Here is a 15,847-nt window from a genome sequence, read left to right as displayed (position 1 = left end):
CCCATGGGGGCGGCATGGTAGCACAGTGGTTAGCACTGCTGCTTCACAGCTCCAGGGGCCTGGGTTCGATTCCCAGCTCGGGTCACTGTCTGTGTGGAGTTTGCACATTCTCCTTGTGACTGCGTGGGTTTCCTCCGGGTGCTCCGGTTTCCTCCCACAGTCCAAAGATGTGCGGGTTAGGTTGATTGGCCAGGTTAAAAAAAAAAATTGCCCCTTAGAGTCCTGAGATGCGTAGGTTTGAGGGATTAGTGGGTAAATATGTGGGGGTAGGGCCTGGGTGGGATTGTGGTCAGTGCAGACTCGATGGGCCGAATGGCCTCCTTCTGCACTGTATGATTCTATGATAAATTGACCTTTTTCCTTATTTGAACGAGACTTTCATTCATTCAGTCACAGGATAGCGTTGGAAAAGCCAGCATTTATTACCCATCCAGAATTGCCCTTGGGAAGGTGCTGGTGGCCTTCCAGGGGGCAGTTACGAGTACACCACATTGCTGTGGCTCTGGACTTAAAGGAAAGCTTTTTTTTATTAGTCACAAGTAAGGCTTACATTAACACTGCAATGAAGTTATTGTGAAATTCCCCTAGTCACCACACTCCGGAGCCTGTTCGGGTCAATGTACCTGATCAGCATGTCTTTTAAGCTGTGGGAGGAAACCGGAGCACCCGGAGGAAACCCACGCAGACACGGGGAGAACGTGCAGACTCCGCACAGACAGTAACCCAAGCTGGGAATCGAACCCAGGTCCCTGGCGCTGTGAGGTCGCGGTGCTAACCACTGTGCCAACATGCCACCACTGGGTATTGGGTAAGGAGACTGGGTAAAGAGAGCAGATTTTATTCATAGAATCATAGAAGCCCTATAGTGCAGGAGGAGGCCATTTGGCCCATCAAGCCTGCACCCACAACAATGCCACCCAGGTCCTATCCCTGTAACCCACCTCCCCCCCACTTTATTTACCCTAGCTAATCCCTATGGCACTAAGGGGCAATTTAGCATGGCCAATCAACCTAAACCGCACATCTTTGGAATGTGGGAGGAAACCGGAGCACCTGGAGGAAACCCACGGGAAAAATGTGCAAACTCCACACAGGCAGTGACCCAAGGCTGGAGTCGAACCCGGGTCCCTGGCGCTCTGAGTCAACAGTGCTAACTACTGTGCCACCGTGCCGTCCAACAGAAAGAAAGAAGGATCCCGAAAGAGGAATCAAGGCTGAAATAAGCTTTTCCAACAATCCAGTTGTTTCATGATCTCTATTAATGAGGCTGTCTTTTCATTCCAGAATTGTTTGAATTTAGATGCCCCGGTTCCCATGGTGGGATCACAATTCATGTCTCCGGATTATTAATGTAACCACTACGCAGCTCGATCGCTAACCTCTTTTTTGAAGAAATCTTTTGGAATTAGTATTTCCAGATGTGCTTCTATCTGGCGGGCTGCTGTAAGTTCACTGTCCCCTCCCCAGGTGAAATGCTGAAATCTTTCTTCATCCATTTTTCTGATGTTGGAAATAGGCCTCACGCTTCATCCAATCTTGACCTTCTGCTGTTAAACTCATTGCTCTCGAGAGGGAATTCTGGGAAATGGTACCTCCCTGTAAACTGCTGAGATCCGCTCAGGGCAGCCCATTGCGTTATAAACTTCAAGCTGATCCAAATGTTTGGATTACTTCTTCTAGTTTTCTTGAGACTGATTTGCATTCATGGGAAAGTGTGACAGCTGTTGTGTAAACTCCGGTCCTTATAAGATGTACAATAGGTCGAGTTATTTTACCAGCCAATCTCCTGTGCCATTGCTCATTAGTCAGATGACACATTATCCTATAGGGAGAGGGTTTGTGCACAATGTGGTCTTCTGATCAACCCAAGTTCTGTTTCTGCAGCAACAGAGAGTTAACATGGGCTCAGGTGAATTGATCTGGAAATTTGCATCTTGGAATGTGTAGCCATGTTTCTGTTACAGTTTAGAGGCACGCTATGTTTTGATCTTGTTTTTCATTGTTTAATTTGATTTTGATTTGATTTATTATTGTCACATGTATTAAATCTGCCTCCACCACACTACCAGGCAGAGCTTTCCAGACCCCAACCACTCACTATGTGGAAAAACTTTTTCTCACTTCACATTTGCTCCTTTTGCAAATCACTTTAAATGCGTACTGTCCATAATCAGCATCAGCATAACCTCCTTGCTCTTGTACTCTGTGCCCCTATTAATAATGCCCAGAATACTGTATGCTTTATTAACTGCTCTCTCCACCTGTCCTGCCACCTTCAATGATCTATACACAGATACACCCAGCTCCCTCTGCTCCTGCCCCCTTAAGAATTGTACTCCTTATTTTATATTGTCTCTCTATGTTCTTCCTACCAAAATGTACCACCTCACACTTCCCCACATTGAACTTAATCTGCCACCTATCCGCCCACTCCCCCAACTTGCCTGTGTTCTTTTGAAGTTCTACACTGTCCCCTTCGCAGCTTACAATACTTCCAAGTTTCATTATCCGCCAACTTTGAAATTGTCCCTTGCGCACCAAGATCTCGATCATTAATATACCATCAGCAAAAGCAAGGGTCCCAATGTTGATCCCTGGGGAACAGCACCACAAACCTTCCAGCCACAACATTGACCTGCTTCCTCTCTGCTTCCTGTTATTCAGCCAATTTTATATCCACGTTGCTGCTGTCCCTTTTATTCCATGAGCTAAATTTTCTCCCACAAGTCTGTTGTGTGGCACTGTATTGAATGCCTTCTGAAAGTCCATGTACACCACATCAACAGCATTACCCTCATCGACCCTTTCTGTTATCTCCTCAAAAAACTCCAGCAAGTTATTAAACACGATTTCCCCTTTAGAAATCCATGCTGGCTCTTCCTAATCAATTTACATTTTTCCATGTGATTAATTTTATCCCAAATGTCTTTTTCTGGAAGCTTCCCCACCACTGATGTTAAACTGACTGGTCTGTGATTGCAACATTTGCAATTCTCCAGTCCTCTGGCACCTCCCCCGAGTCTGGACACGACCGGAAGATTATGGCCAGTGTCCCTGCAATTTCCGTTCTCACTTCCTCCAAATCCTTGGATGTATCTCACCTGATCCCGGTGCCTTGTCAACTTCCAGCACCGACAGTCTATTCAACACTTCCTCCTTATCAATTTTTATCCTTCTAGAGTCAGAGTTTTCTCCTCTGTCGCTGTGTCTCGGGTCACATCTAGCTCCTTGGTAAAGACAGATGCAAATTATTAACTTAATACCTCAGCCACACCCCCAGGCTCCATGTGTAAATTCCCTTTTAGGTCCCTAATCGGCCCTACCACTCCTTTTACCACCCTTTTCCTATTAATTGCCTATAGACTTTAGGATTCCCTATTCCGTTGGGAACGTTATCACTGGCATGTTTTAGCACTAACTGCTCTGACTGTTTCCTTGCATTTGGATCCATGAAGAGGATTTTTAAAAACACAGCAGGAGATTTTCTTAGATGGTTTGTGTCCACCAACTCTCAAGCAACAATTATTCCAGATATACTCTGAGGACTTCACCTAAACAGTGTGAATGCGGAGTTACTGCACCTTACAGGAGCCACTGGGGGAGGGAGAGCAAATAGCAATGGGCATCTTGCTAAGGATCTCCCTTTCATAGAAACATAGAAACTAGAAGCAGGAGGAGGCCATTCAGCCCTTCGAGCCTGCTCCGCCATTCATCGTGATCATGGCTGATCATCAAATTCAATATCCTGATTCTCCCCTTCCCCCCCATATCTCTTGATCCCTTTAGCCCCAAGAGCTATATCTAATTTCTTCTTGAAATCACACAACGTTTTGGCCTCAACTACATCCTGTGATAGTGAATTCCACACATTCACCACCCTCTGGGTGAAGAAATTTCTCCTCACCTCAGTCCTAAAAGGTTTACCCCTTATCCTCAAACTATGACCCCTAGTTCTGGACTCCCCCATCATTGGGAACATTCATTCTGAATCTAACCCTGTCTAACCCTGTTAGAATTTTACAAGTTTCTATGAGATTTGTTCTCACTGGAACGACGGAGGTTGAGCGGCAACCTGATAGAAGTCTACAAGATTATGGAGAGACATGGACAGAGTGGATAATCAGAAGCTTTTTCCCAGGGTGGAAGAGTCAATTATGGGGGGGCATAGGATTAAGGTGCGAGGGGCAAGGTTTAAAGAAGATGTACGAGGCAGGTTTTTTACACAGAGGGTGGTGCGTGCCTGGAGCTCACTGCCGGGGGAGGTAGTGGAAGCAGATATAATAGTGACTTTTAAGGGGCGTCTTGACAAATACATGAATAGGATGGGAATAGAGGGATATGGTCCCTGGAAGGGCAGGGGGTTTTAGTTAAGTCGGGCAGCATGGTCGGTGCAGGGTTGGAGGGCCGAAGGACCTGTTCCCGTGCTGTAATTTTCTTTGTTCTTTGAGATCCTCTTGCACTCTTCTAAACTCCAATCAACATAGAAACTTTTGCTGCAGGAACAATGGAAAGAGATGAGGGCAGGTGGAGCAGCACCAGGTTTTGGAGGAGAGGACAGAGAGCAAGGTAGACTGCTAATGCCCTGCGGGTGCTGGGCATCCCTCCTCCTCTGGCCATCCTTCACCAAGTCCTGCAGTGCTGTGTCTGACACTCTGTGTGTCCTTTGCCTTGGTCCCTGAGCAGTCCTGGAACAGGTCTCTATGGGACAGTCCAGCACACCACACTGTCAGTGTCAGTGTCAGTGGGTGCTCGGAACCCAGATATCTTGTTGCACAGAAACTGTGTCTAATCAGCAACTACCTGTGAAACCTGCAGCTTTCTGCTTTAATATGTATAATTTATGGTAATCATTAATTTGTCTCAAAATTGCATGCCAAACTCAGACTTTCAGACAGGCTTCTCTTATTAGCATTGCATCCACTTAGTGCCTGTTTATACTATTCCCTAAAATAGCCCCCTCATCCACCCCTCTCCCATTTATTGGTCGGTATTGTTCTCCTATTTTTGGGTTAAGTTTTTAACTTCCTGTCATCGCTGGTACTCATTGTGTGTAACTCCATCTTATCTGAATAACTTACTTAACTCTTTCCTATTTCTGTTACACACTCTCTCCTTGTCTGTTCATCTGTTGTATCCTCGCATTAGTCTCCATATAAACCCCGACACTCACTTATTAACTTGTATACATGTGCTACCAGAAAGTATTGTTGAGACAAATGAGAAGCTTTCTACAACTGGATTCATTTGTCCCAATCAAAATGAAATATTTCAGCAATGTGCATCCGATCTCATTATTCCGATGTGCGGAGCAGCCTATACCAAGCCTCACCGCTAATTAATCCTTCAGCACAATTAGACATTGTTGGAATCACAGCTGTGCACCATTAGTGTCGGCAAGTTTACATACAGCCAGCCAATAACAGCCATTACGTACATAATTGGATGTTGAGATTTTTAACCTGGGGCGTCTGGAGTTGGCCTTCCCTAATTAGGCTTCAAATGTTTGCAAATGGATTAATCATCAACTTTGTCTGTGCAACTGAACAGCTTTCTCTGCAGTGAAATTGACTGTTGCAGGTTTTGAGGTCAAGAGGCAGGAGCGAGACCCTGAAACACATCCCTGCGTCTCTTCGTCAAACTCCAATCAGGCCCACCAGACACTGAGACACATCAAACAAATTTTGTTGCAAAACACTTTCGTTTCGAAACATGTTTGCACCGGTTAAATGTTAATTTTTTTTTCGTGATGGGCAGCTGGTCTTGGCGTTTTGCACCATTTTGGAATGGGACTCGTTGGCTGGAATTTTACCGGCACGGCTCGGAGAACCTGCATTCTCCGTTGGCCTCGGGCGGGATCGTGCGAAGCTCGGGCGGACATGCCGGTAAAATTCCACCCGTTGAGTTGTGCTTGGAGAGAGCTGACACTGACATAATGGAGCGAATGGCCTCCTTCTGTGCTGTGACCGCACTATGATTTTACCTCATTGTGCCTCTAGTTTTCTCCGTTCCTCTCCTGAAGGCATCTCGATTTTGTTGACACGGTGCTACCTGTACTCTGTTGCCCTGTCCAATGGTCTTGTGTGTGAGTCTACACTGAGTGGAGGGCAGGCTAATTGATAATGCAACCTTTTACATTGATGCTAAATTCGACAGACGTGCCCCTTCCGGCAGGAGTTATTCGGCAGCCACTGGGTACCAGAACCCAGGCTGCTTTCTCTTGTCTCTATACAATGGAAGATTTGTGCTTTTTTCCCACAGTTTGTTCATTCAGTCAGTTCTTAGCTATGGAAAATGATGCAAGTCACTGCTATCCTTAAAGTTAAAGTTTATTTATGAGTCACAAGTAGACTTACATTAACACTGCAATGAAGTTACTGCAAAAATCCCCTTGGGAAAGTCATTGCAGCCCACTGCATAAAGCTTCCAAATTCCTCCATGTCTTCACCACTCTCTAAGTCTGTAATCTCTTCCAGCCTTATAGCCCTCTGAAAAATCTGATTTCCTATAGCAGGGGGTAATCTTGATCCCGCGTTCATGGTCCGTGCGAATGCCGGCGGGTCTCAGGATCTGGAAGCCAGAGCTCTCACCGGCAAGGACACGATTTCGGATCTTCCCAGCCACTCCACCAGCCAAATCATTTTTGCATTGATTTGAATGTATTTAAATATTATTAACCCGCCCCCTCTCCAGATATTGGCAGCCAGGAGTGAACCTGCCATGGGGGTCTCCTGGGGGTGCAAAGGTAAGTATAACCCTCAGGGAAGAGGGACATGACCAGGCAGTGGCCTGGCAATGTTGCCTGGCACTGCCCCTTGGCACAGGTTGGCACTGCTGGATGTTACCATGCCCATGTGAACCCTGGCACTGCCAACCTGGCAGTGTCAACCTGGCAGTGCTGACCTGGCAGTGCCAACTTTTGTGCCAAGGGGCAGGTTCCAGTGGGAGCCTCATGGGGCGGTGGTGGGGTGGGGGAGATTCATTTAGCTGTGGTGGTGGCCAGGAATGGACGGAGGAGTTTGGGATGCCAATGGTGACATGGCAGGGAGTGGGGGGAGAGGCGGGGGGGGGGGGGGGGGGGGGGGGGGCGGTGGGGAGAGGTGCTGGCCCAGACTGTCAGACTGTGGGTGAGGGTAGGGGGAAGGGGCCAAACATCACATGGGGTTGAAGGAGGCAGATGGGGCCGACGACCAGGGATGGGGGAAGGAGTAGAGAAGTGCCGGCTCTGATCGGGGGTTGGGAGGGGATTGGGAGGGGGTTGGGAGGGAGTTGGGAGGGGGTTGGAGGGTTGGGAGGGAGTTGGGGGGGGGAGTTGGGAGGGTGTTGGGAGGGGGTTGGGAGCGGATTGGTAGGGGCTTGGGAGAGGCTTGGCAGGGGGTTGGGAGGGATTGGAGGGGGTTGGGAGAGGGTTGGGAGGAGGTTGGGAGGGCATTGGGAGGGGGTGGGGGGGGGTTGGGAGGGGATGGGGGGGTTGGGAGGGGTTGGAGGGGGTTGGGAGGGAGCTGGGAGGGGGTTGGGAGAGGGTTGGGAGGAAGTCGGGAGGGGGTGGGGGGGTTGGGAGGGGGTGGGGGGGTGGTTGGGAGGGGGTGGGAGGGGATGGGGGGGTTGGGTGGGGTTGGAGCGGGTTGGGAGGGAGCTGGGAGGGGGTTGGGAGGGGGGTTGAGAGGGGGTTGGGTGGGGGTGGGGGGTGTTAGGAGGGGGTGGGGGTGGTTGGAGGGGGTTGGGAGGGAGCTGGGAGGGGATTGGGAGGGGGTCAGGAGGGGGTTGGGAGGGGGGTTGAGAGGGGGTTGGGTGGGGGTGGGGGGGGTTGGGAGGGGGTGGGGGGGGGGGTTGGGTGGGGGTGGGGGGGGTTGGGAGGGGTTGGGAGGGAGCTGGGAGAGGGTCGGGAGGGGGTGGGGGGGTTGGGAGGGGGTGGGGGGGATCGGGAGGGGGTGGGGGGGGGTTGGGAGGGGATGGGGGGGGTTGGGAGGGAGCTGGGAGGGGGTTGGGAGGGGGTGGGGGGGTTGGGAGGGGGTGGGGGGGGGTTGGGAGGGGGTGGGGGGGTTGGGAGGGGATGGGGGGGGATTGGGAGGGAGCTGGGAGGGGGTTGGGAGAGGGTTGTGAGGGGAGTTCCTGGTGAAGGTTTATGCAGGTTATAATTGGGACGCCCCAATCTCTCAGCAGCTGGGTTGGGCCAGCGTGTTTAGGCTCCGTCCCCTTGTATGACAGCGTGAAACACACCCTCTTGATTTTTTGTGGCAGAATGTTGTAAGATCGGGAGAGAAAAGTGACCAGTTTCTCTGGAGAGAAGCACACCACCTTTCACACCGGAAACAACACGCTGCCATTTTTTGATAAGAATTAACCCGAGATTTCTGACCTTGTGAGTGTTCCCAGTTTTAATCGCTGCAGCACTGTAGGCAGTGCCTTAGGTTGCTGAGCCCCGAGGATAACCCTCCCTCCATCTCTCTACCTCCCTCCCTACCTCACCTTCCTCCAATAAGACACTCCTCAAAACATACAACTTTGGCCGAGCTTTTGTCCACCTGTCATTATCTCTCCTTATGTGGCTCACATTCAATCTCACTGATAACTGAAACATCTCGGGACACATTCTACAGTGCAAAAGGAGGCCTTGCGGCCCATCGAGTCTGCACCGACCACAATCCCACCCAGGCCCTATCCCCATGGGATTGTGGTCGGTGCAGACTCAATGGGCCGAATGGCCTCCTTCTGCACTGTAGGGTTTCTATGATTTCTATGATTTCTATGATAACTCCGTGCATTTACCCTGGCTAGTCTCCCTGACACTAAGGGGGACTTTCACAGTAACTTCATTGCAGTGTTAATGTAAGCCTACTTGTGACTAATAAATAAACTTTAAGGGGCAATTTAGCATGGCCAATCCACCTAACCTGCACATCTTTGGATTGTGGGAGGAAACCAGAGCACCCGGAGGAAACCCACGCAGACACGGGGAGAACGTGCAAACTCCACACAGACAGTGACCCAAGCCGGGAATCGAACCTGGGTCCCTGGTGCTGTGAGGCCGCAGTGCTAACCACCGTGCCGCCCTTTCTGATATTAAAGATGCTTCATAAATGCCTTTGGCCGTAATGATGTCCCACTTACGTTACAGGACAGTCGTGTATCTCTGCGCTACTGACACATCTTCTGGAGCGTGGACCCTTATTATTTGCAACTGAAACTGTTATTTTCAGCAACCTTTGTTAATCTTTGTTTAAAATTAAAATCTGGTTTAGCACAGCGTCATGGTTACTGCATGCTGGGAAGTCTAGACTCTCGACAATCGGATTTTGATTGGCGGCGGATTGGGAAATGGAGAGAAAGCAAAGCTCACTGAAAGTCCCCGGTTTCAGAGAAACATCCAAAAAAAAAAGGCAAAGTTTGAAGCCCAGATTGTTGAGGGAGGGACTGCACGTCAGTTTGTTAAAGTTGAAATGATTTTAATTCTGGTGTAGCGCTCGCTCAGCCGCTCCCCTCGTACAATGAAAGGGCTGATTCACTGACACAGTGGCGGGAAATTACTATCAGAGTGGGGCTATTGTTCCCCAGTCATCGGGCTGTCCAAACACTGCATTAATTCTGGAGACGCACCTTTTGAAAAGTGGTTGGAGGATGAGAATAAATAGCATGTTTTTGGCAGCAGTGAATAAGGACACGTTTAGTCTTCTCTCAGCCCCTCACCTCCCAGCCGCGCTCCCCACCTTCTGTCAAGTGTAGAAACAGGAGAGTTCCACGGTGATGCTTTGGGGGGATTGCTTACTCTCCCGTCCCTCTGGTATTGCCTCATCTTTGTTGGTATTTTGTCAGCTGGTTGCACTCTGGTCTGAAGTACGTAGCAACACAGGAAAGAGGAGGAGGCCATTCAGCCCCTCAATCCTGTTCCACCTCCATTCAATCAGCTCAAAACTGATCTGTATCTCAACTCCATTTAAGTTTAAGCTTATTTATTAGTGTCACAAGTACTTACATTATCACTGCAATGAAGTTACTGTGAAAATCCCCGGGTTGCCACACTCCAGCACCTGCTCGGGTACACTGAAGGAGAATTTTAGCATGGCCAATGCACCTAACCAGCGCGTCTTTCAGACTGTGGGAGACTTCCTGACAGAAGTCTACAAGATTATGAAGGGCATGGATAGAGTGGATAGTCAGAAGCTTTTTCCCAGGGTGGAAGAGTTAATTTCTAGGGGGCACAGGTTTAAGGTGTGAGGGGCAAGATTTAAAGGAGATGTATGTGGCAAGTTTTTTACACAGAGGGTGGTGGGTGCCTGGAACCCGCTGCCCGGGGAGGTAGTGGAAGCAGATACGATAGTAGCTTTTAAAGGGCATCTGGACAAATACATGAATAGGATGGGAATAGAGGGATATGGTCCTCAGAAGCGTAGGGGGTTTTAAAGTGTAGGGGGTTTTAGTTCAGTCGGGCAGCATGGTCGGTGCAGGCTTGGAGGGCCGAAGGGCCTGTTCCTGTGCTGTAATTTTCTTTGTTCTTTGAAACCGGAGCACCTGGAGGAAACCCATGCAGACGCGGGGAGAACATACAAGTTCCACACAGTCATCCAAGCTAGGAATTGAACCAGGGTCCCTTGTGCTGTGAGGTAGCAGTGCTAACCATTGTGCTACCGTGCCATCCTTACCTGCCTTGGTTCTTGTGGTGAACCACTGTTACTACATGTATGTGCCTGGACACACCCATGCTGCACCCGGCCCGAGACTCCTCCCTTTCCACCTGAGACCCCTCCCTTTCCACCCAGAGTGGGGTATAAAGGTGATGGTCCCTCCTCCTTGCCTCAATCTAGACCAGGTCAGCTACAAGGGTGTGCTCCTGTTCTCTGTGAATAAAAGCCTATTAGTTTCCCCACACTCTCAGAAGTCTTCGCGTCGTAATTGATAGTGCATCAGTTCTGTAATCCTTAATACCCTTTACCCCTGTGTCCTTGACGCTCTCTTTTTTAACCCTCTGAAAAATCTAATCTCCTGTAATTCTGGCCTCTTGAGCCTCCCCGATTTTAATCGCTCCATCACTGGTGGCTGCGCCTTTAACCGGCCTCGGCTCGAGAATACTTGCGCTGCATCTCTCTGCCTCTCTAACCCAATCCACGCAAATCTAACAGTCTCAGTCTTACACATTTCAGTTGGGCCCTCAGCCTCAATAGCTTTCGAACGAGACAGAGTTCCAGATTTCCACTGGCCTTTGTGTGAAGGAATATCCGGTCCACTTCGACTGCAGATGAAAAGCTCATGATGGCAAATGCAAAAATGCACCAGGAAATGAACTTTACCCCAAAAATTAGCTGTGACGCGCCCACAGCACATTGCACTCTCATCTAAATCAAGCCGGGGAAATTATATTTAAAATACTGTGTTGAAGTATTTTTACCACGACCCAGGAATCCAGCAATTAATTTCCTTTGGCTTGGACCAGATATCTGGCCCGGGCTGTTGCTTCTAAAGCCCCACACATTCGACTTGTGTGGGGCTGGTGAATGCTTCAAGTAATCTGGCTGTGCCAACACGGCGCAGTCACTGTGGCCCAATCTCCAGCTGTGCCTGTTCCCACATCCACAACCCACTGCTGCCTTTAACCCCGTGAAGACTGAGGGTGAATTGGAGCTTTCTGTGGGATTCCACCCACAGTCCAAAGATGTGCGGGTTAGGTTGATTGGCCATGCTAAAATTGCCCCTTAGTGTTCTGAGATGCGTAGGTTAGAGGGATTAGTGGGTAAATGTGTAGGATATAGGGGGAGGGCCTGGGTGGGATTGTGGTCGGTGCAGATGGGCCGAATGGCCTCTTTCTGTACTGTAGGGTTTCTATGATTTCTAAAATTTCTAAAACTCCACGTACCTGTTCAATTTCCGCCAGTGGATCTGACGGAGCAGAATTTGACCCGCATCCGCTTTGAAAGTATTTTTAATGGTTTACTCAGGAAATGCATTCATAATGGTCCATTCAGATATTGAAGTGACAGTATTTTATCTCCAGCCTGAGTCGGGTTAGCTGCCCTTGGCTGGGACAGTAACAGGGGTGTCAAGTCATCTGACAGGGGAGGGACCTCAACCCAACCTGCCAGGGTCCGTCCTCAGATATAAGAATCGGGACTCAGTGACAATAACATGCCCCCCCCGGGATTGGACCTCTGGCTGGAAGAGGAGTCAGAATTTGCCAATAAGACAAAGAAGCACAAAGTAGATAATGTGTAATTTTCCTGAGTGAAGCCGGGAGCGCTGTTCCTAACTCCACAACAAAGAAGCAAGTTAGATTTGCAATTATATCGTGCCTTTATTCATAACCTCAGGACTGAGGAAAGAGGACCCAGAAACACCAAGAAAAGCCAGAGAGAGGAGCAGTGGGGACACACAGTGAGAGAGGAGCAGTGGGAACACTCAGAGAGAGAGGAGCAGTGGGGACACTCACATAGAGAGAGAGGAGCAGTGGGGACACTCACACAGAGAGAGAGGAGCAGCGGGAATACACAGAGAGAGAGGAGCAGTGGGGACACTCACACAGAGAGAGAGGAGCAGTGGGGACACACAGACAGAGAGAGGGAGGAGCAATGGGGACACTCAGCGAGAGAGAGAGGAGCAATGGGGACACTCACACAGAGAGAGAGGAGCAGTGGGAACACTTACAGTGCGAGAGAGAGAGGAGCAGTGGGGACATTCACAGAGAGAGAGAGGAGCAGTGGGAACACTCAGTGAGAGAGAGGAGCAGTGGGGACACTCACACAGAGAGAGAGGAGCAGTGGGGACACTCACACAGTGAGAGAGGAGCAGTGGGGACACTCACACAGAGAGAGAGGAGCAGTGGGGACACTCACAGTGAGAGAGAGAGAGAGGAGCAGTGGGGACACTCACAGTGAGAGAGAGAGAGGAGCAGTGGGGACACTCACAGTGAGAGAGGAGCAGTGGGGACACTCACACAGAGAGAGAGGAGCAGTGGGAACACTCACAGTGAGAGAGAGGAGCAGTGGGGGCACTCACACAGTGAGGAGCAGTGGGAACACTCACAATGAGAACACTCACACAGAGAGAGAGAGTAGCAGTGGGAACAGAGAGAGAGAGAGAGAGAGGAGCAGTGGGGACACACACAGAGAGAGAGGAGCAGTGGGGACACACACAGAGAGAGAGGAGCAGTGGGGACACACAGAGAGAGAGAGGAGCAGTGGGAACACAGAGAGAGAGAGAGGAGCAGTGGGAACACTCACAGTGAGAGAGAGGAGCAGTGGGGACACTCACAGTGAGAGAGAGGAGCAGTGGGCCACTCTCAGCCAGAAAGGAGTTGCGAGCCATTCAGAGCTCATGAGGCCACCACAACACTTGATGTATCACAGGGAAAGAGGTCTTGTGGAAGGGGGAAGGAGGATAGTCGGAGTGTGTGTGCTTGTATGTCCTAGGCCCAAACAGCCGAAGCCCACTCTCTAGTCATCTTGGACTGTCCTGCCACTGGACCAAGGACATGTTCCATCAAATCCACATGGTAACTGTACAGTAAAATAATTCACCCATCTCCCATCCCTTAGAATGAAGTTCAGGACGGACTGGAATGGCGTACTGTTCTCATTGCCCAGGGACTTGAGGTGTTTCGGCACGTACATCACTGCCAGGCAGGGGAAGGCCCGCTCAAGGGACAAGGTGCCAGTTACACACGCCTCATCACTGGAAGCTACAGACAGGTTCAAAGAGGAATTTTACTCCAGCCTTGGCCCAACTCCCACCAGGCAACAAGCTGATTCTCCTTGGCGACCTCAAGCCAGAGTTGGAAAGGAAACAGACCTCTGGGGAGGCGTAATTGGCAAAGAGCGAGTAGGAAATCCAATACCAACATTACCCTGCTCCTGACAAAACGCCTAGAACATGGTCTTGTCATAACTAACACCGTGTTCCAGAGAGACAAGAACACCCTTGCTCTGAGCACTGGTATCCATTCGACCACGTCACTGTCTGAGTGAGAGACCACAATGACATGCGTATCACCTGCACCATGACATAAGCTGACAACTGTTGGACAGGCCACCGTCTAATCCACTCTGTGATCAACACCAATGCAGCCCCAAAGCAGCGACGGCAACAAATACAATGCTGCAGGAAAACCACCACTGAGGCACCCAGAAGGCCCTGATAAGAGAGCCCTATCCAGCCAGCGTCTCACTGCCAACCTGACGACTCCCAACGATCCAGAAATGCAGTGTCCACAGTGCCTGGTCCACCCTCAAAGCCCCATTATCAGTACCTGCAAAGAGATGCTTGGTCACTCGACCAGGAGACATTATGATTGGTTCGATGAGAACGGCCATGAGATCTAGGAGTCCGTAAGCCGCAAGCACAAGGCTTTTCTGAAACTGAAACAGCAACTCAACTCGAGAGCAAGAAAGCTGCTCTAGAAGGTTGAAAGCTGAGGACCAACAAAACGCCCAGGATCAAGAACAGACGGTGAGTGGAGAAAGTGCAGGAGATTCAGCAGTGAGCTGATAACCATGTGGCATGAGGTTTCTTTAGCACAGTCAAGCCCACCTACAGCCCAAGCACCCAAAGCCCTGCCCATTGCTGGCCAGGAACAGAGGGAAGGAGCACTTCGAATACTGCCTTCACAGAAACATTTCTTCAATATGAGTGTCCAGCATCTCAGCACAACTCCAACCCAACACAAGGGGAAAAAGGCCAAGAACAACAAGACATCAGGGGCAGGTAAAATCCTCACCAAACACTAAAATATGGTGGAGAAGCACGATTGGCGCAAATACATGACCTCATTTCCCTTGTCTGGAAGGAGAACGTGCCAAAAAATCTCAGACACCATGACAATCTTTAAGAAAGGTAACAAGTTCGACTGCAGTAACTACAGAGGAATTTCCCTGCTGTCAGTCACAGGGCAGGTCATCGCAAGAATCCTCCTTCATCACCTTCTCCCTGTGGCTGAAGAGCTCTTCCCAGAGTCACAATGCGGATTGTGCCCACTAACAGGCACAGCGGACATGGTCTGCCCCACTCAGCAACTACAAGAGAAATGCAGGACCAGCACCGACCCCTGTACATGGCCATCTTTGACCTCACAAAGGCCTTTGACACTGACAAGCACGAGAGGTTATGGAGCGTCCTTTCCTTTCCATCTGCCTCCAAATGTTTGCCATGATGACATGCAAACTGCGATCGTGACTGATGGATCTACCTCAAATCCAATTCACATTCGGACTGGTGTCTAGCAAGGCCGTGTCATCACACCGCTGCTGTTCTCGATCTTCCTTGTTGCAATGCTCCACCTCACCCTCTGCAAGCTCCTCACTGAAATGGAAATAAACTACAGAACAAATGGGAATCTGTTCGACTTCCGCCACCTGCAGGTCAGATCCAAGGTCACCCCATTCTCTTTCATTGACCGACAGTATCGAGGCGATGTTTGTGTCTGCGCACACTCAAACATCGAGCTCCAAGCCATTGTCAATTCCTTCACCAAGGCGTACAGGAGCATGGGCCTTACACTAAACATACGCAAGACAAAAGGTCTGCTACCAACCTGCCCACCGCCCCAACCCCGCCACCCGACAAGACCTTGGACAACATGGACCACTTTCTATACCTGGGGAGTGCAAGGTCAACAAGGGCAGACATTGCGGCGAGGTTCAACACCATCCGCAATTTCCTGAGGAAGGCAGCTAATTTGTGCACAGCAAGCTTCCACAGACAGCAACGTGATAATAACCAGATCATCGCTTTTAGCAATGTGGATTAGATAAGGGAAGAACATTGAAAAGCTGATGTATCTCAAAGTGGCAAAGCCCCCAGGCCCTGCTGGCTGTGAACAGAATGCAGAGGGAAGAGAACAGAACTGCTCAACATGCCAACAGCAAAC

This window comes from Mustelus asterias, chromosome 25 (genome assembly GCF_964213995.1).
Source record: "Mustelus asterias chromosome 25, sMusAst1.hap1.1, whole genome shotgun sequence".
Lineage (NCBI taxonomy): Eukaryota > Metazoa > Chordata > Chondrichthyes > Carcharhiniformes > Triakidae > Mustelus > Mustelus asterias.
The sequence above is the reverse complement of the archived record's forward strand: the minus strand, read 5'-3'. Positions refer to the sequence as shown.